Here is a 4,130-nt window from a genome sequence, read left to right as displayed (position 1 = left end):
GTTTTGAAAGATAGTGAAAAAAACGGAACGCGGGTGCCATCTTGAGCCCGCCCTGGTGCGCAGCCCAGGCAAGGCATGCGCACCAAGGTGCCCACCCGCGGTGCACGCCCGGGGCAAACCGGGCTCCGACTTCGTGCAGGCCGCACCTTGGAGCACACTTCGGAGCGCTCCTTGGTGCGCACCATGGTGCCCACCAGGGCGCACCCGGGGCAAACCGGGCTCCGACTTCGTGCACGCCGCACCTTGGAGCACACATCGGAGCGCTCCCAGGTTCGCACCAGCGTTGCGCACCTTTGATGCGCTGCCTTCACTAATTTCCAGAAAAGGCAAAAAAAAACGATATTTTAAAATTTCCGTTCTGAAAGATAGTGAAAAAAACGGAACGCGGGTGCCATCTTGAGCCCTTCCTGGTGCGCAGCCCAGGCAAGTTGTGCGCACCAAGGTGCCCACCCTGGCGGAGGTGCGCGCCCGGGGCAAACCGGGCTCCGACTTCGTGCACTGCATGGTGCCCACCAAGGCGCGCAACCCAGCCAAGGTGCCCACCGCAGCGAAGGTGCACGCGAGGTGCGCACCCGAGGTGCACACCCGGGGCAAACCGAGCTCCGACTTCGTGCACGCCGCACCTTGGAGCACACTTCAGAGCGCTCCTTGGTGCGCACCAGGGCGCGCAACCCAGCCAAGGTGCTCACCCCGGCGAAGGTGCACGCGAGGTGCGCACCCGGGGCAAGCCGGGCTCGGACTTCGTGCACGCCGCACCTTGGAGCACACATCGGAGCGCTCCCGGGTTCGCACCAGCATTGCGCACCTTTGATGCGCTGCCTTCACTAATTTCCAGAAAAGGCAAAAAAAAAAAAAAAACGAGATTTTAAAATTTCCGTTTTGAAAGATAGTGAAAAAAACGGAACGCGGGTGCCATCTTGAGCCCGCCCTGGTGTGCAGCCCAGGCAAGTTGTGCGCACCAAGGCACCCACCCTGGCCAAGGTGGGTCACGGGGTGGGTCCTAGGGTGGGTAACGGGGTGGGTACTAAGGTGCGTGCCAAGGTGGGTCATGGGGTGGGTGCCAAGGTGGGCACCAGGGTGGGTGTGCACCAACCCTAGCCAGGGTAGGTCACGGGGTGGTTGTCGGGGTGGGCGTCAAGGAGCCAAGGTGGGTGGCAAGTAGCCAAGTTGCGTGCCAAGGTGGGTGTCGGGGTGGGTGCCAAGGATCCAAGGTGGGTGCCAAGGAACCAAGGTGGGTGTCTGGGTGGGTGCCGAGGTGGGAGCCAGGGTGGGTCCCAAGGTGAGTGCAAAGGTGGGTGCCAGGGTCAAGGTGAGTGCCAATGTGGGTTCCAAGGTGCCAGGGTCAGGGTGAGTGCCAATGTGGGTTCAAAGGTGCTAAGTTGGGTGCGAGGTTGGGTGCGAGGGTGGGTGGGTGCCAAGGTGTGCTAGGTGGAAGCCCGGGTGGGTCGGCATCCCATGGGTGTCGAGTTGGGTGCCTGATGGGTGCTTCTTGTCAAGTTTTAGTCGTCGGGACTCATTTCGAGCCTTAGAGGTCGTTTCTTGTCCGGTTGCCCTGTCTTCGACCTGGGAACCCAATTTTGGTCCTCGGGTCCCATTTTTTTTTGTCTCGCATCCCACTTTTGGCCTGTGGCCTTTTCGGGGTCGATTCTCGTTTTGGGCATCAGAGCATGTTTCTTCTCCTAAAACCCAATATTTGTTTATTAAGTCTCGGAACACATTTTTGTTCTCGTGGACCCATCATGGGTCTTGGAACGCATTTGTGGTCCTTGGGTCCCATTTTGCATCCCGAAACTTGTGTTTTGGTGCTTGATCCCTATTTTGGGTGCCCACCTTGCACCAAGTGCGCACCCGGGGCAAACCGAGCGCCTTGGTGCACCGGGGCAAGATCGAGCGTGCACCCGAGGCGCCCCGAACATGCACCAAGGTGCACTCGGCCCACATGTGAGCGCAGGTCGTTGCGCCCGAGGTGGTGTGTGGGCACCGCGTTGCAGACGGGACACTGCACGCACACGACGCCCCGTCCAGGTGCACGCACGTAGGCCGGGCCGGGTGCACACCCGACGCCCTAGCAAGGTGCGCGCACCCGGGCAGGGCTCACACTTGGCGAACGGGGCGCACTTCGCGAGGGAGGGTGTGCACCTCGACGGGGGTGGGTGGCTGGGGTGGATTCGCACGTGGGTCGCGGTTTGCTAAGTACACACTGCGACAAGCTCATAACGGGTGCGATCATACCAGCGTTAGTGCACCGGATCCCATCAGAACTCCGCAGTTAAGCGCGCTTGGGCCGGAGTAGTACTGGGATGGGTGACCTCCCGGGAAGTCCCGGTGTTGCACCCTTTTTTAGTTTTTCGCCGGGCGTCGCAATGCTATTTGAATAAACCTTTTGCCCGTTTGCGTTCTCGTCGGGGCCGGGCCGGGCCGGGGTGCGCTGCCCGCACTACCGCGCGCGCGGGGGCGACACCGAGCGCGCACCCGAGGCGCCCCGAGCACACAGGCCACGGTGCAACCCGGGCGTTGTGCGCGCACCCCGGTGCGCCCGAGGTGCTGCGCGCGCACCCAGGTGAAATCGGTGTGCACCTCGGCCAGTGCGCGCTCGGTCGAGTCGCGCACGTTGGCCAAGGTGCACGGTGATGTTTCTTACTCTAAGGTTCCGCACCAGACGCCCGGGACAGGTGAGCGAAGCTGGGCGGGGCCGGGTGCGCGGCCGGGGCAGGTGCACGCAGCTAGAGAGAGCTTTGGAGCACACCAGAGGTGCGCACCTTGGAGCACACTTCGGAGCGCACCAATGATGCGCTCCATTCAAAAGTTTCCTGAAAAGGCAAAAAAAGTTGAGATTATAGAATTTCCCACTTGAGAGATTGTAAAAAAAAAAAATTTAAAATGAAGGAAACGCGGGTGCCAAGGTGTGCGCGCCCGGGTGCGCAGCCCAGCCAAGGTGTGCGCACCAAGGCGCCCACCCTGGCGAAGGTGCACGCAAGGTGCGCACCCGAGGCAAACCGGACAATTAACCCAACTTTCGACTTCGCGCGCACCTGCGCACCTTGGAGCGCACTTCGGAGCGCTCCTTGGTGCGCACCAATCTTGGGCACCTCGGAGTGCACCATGGCGCCCACCAAGGTGCGCACCCGGGGCAAACCGAGCTCCGACTTCGTGCGCACCTTGGAGCGCACGAAAGGTGCGCACCATGGCGCCCACCAAGGTGCGCAGCCCAGCCAAGGCGTGCGCATCAAGGTGCGCACCCTGGCGAAGGTGCGCACCCGGGGCAAACCGAGCTCCGACTTCGTGCGCACCTTGGAGCGCACAAAGGGTGCGCAACCCAGCCAAGGTGTGCGCACCCCGGGCAAACCGAGCTCCGAATCGTGCGCACCTTGGAGCACACTTCGGAGCCCTCCTTGGTGCGCACCGATGTTGCGCACCTCGGAGCGCACCCGGGGAAAACAATGCAATTAACCCGACTTTCGACTTCGTGGGCACCTCGGAGCGCTCTCGGGTTCGCACCTCGGAGCACACCGAGGTGCGCACCTTTGATGCGCTGCCTTCACCAATTTCCAGAAAAGGCAAGAAAACATTGAGAAGGTGTGCGCACCGAGGTGCCCACCCTGGCGAAGGTGCACGCGAGGTGCGCACCCGGGGCAAACCGGGCTCCGACTTCGTGCACGCCATGCTGCGCACCTTGGAGGGCCATGGTGCGCACCTTGGAGCACACTTCGGAGCGCTCAATGGTGCCCAACCCAGCCAAGGTGCCCACCGCGGCGAAGGTGCACGCGAGGTGCGCACCCGGGGCAAACCGGGCTCCGACTTCGTGCACGCCGCACCTTGGAGCACACTTCGGAGCGCTCCTTGGTGCGCACCAGGGCGCGCAACCCAGCCGAGGTGCCCACCCCGGCGAAGGTGCACGCGGGGTGCGCACCCGGGGCAAACCGGGCTCCGACTTCGTGCACGCCATGGTGCCCACCGCGCCAAGGTGCACGCGAGGTGCGCACCCGGGGCAAACCGGGCTCCGACTTCGTGCACGCCGCACCTTGGAGCACACTTCGGAGCGCTCCTTGGTGCGCACCAGGGCGCGCAACCCAGCCGAGGTGCCCACCCCGGCGAAGGTGCACGCGAGGTGCGCACCCGGGGCAAACCGG

General features: G+C 63.1%; 1 non-coding gene across 1 annotated transcript; it reads left to right on the top strand.

Annotated features, from left to right (window-relative positions):
* The first annotated feature begins 2,218 nt into the window (after nt 1-2,218).
* Nucleotides 2,219-2,337, top strand: LOC131869917 (5S ribosomal RNA). The gene has a single exon (XR_009368285.1). It is a non-coding gene; the product is annotated as a 5S ribosomal RNA (ribosomal RNA).
* The last annotated feature ends 1,793 nt before the right edge of the window (nt 2,338-4,130 follow it).

Source organism: Cryptomeria japonica, unplaced genomic scaffold (genome assembly GCF_030272615.1).
Source record: "Cryptomeria japonica unplaced genomic scaffold, Sugi_1.0 HiC_scaffold_273, whole genome shotgun sequence".
Lineage (NCBI taxonomy): Eukaryota > Viridiplantae > Streptophyta > Pinopsida > Cupressales > Cupressaceae > Cryptomeria > Cryptomeria japonica.
This window is presented reverse-complemented; position numbering and strand designations above follow the sequence as displayed.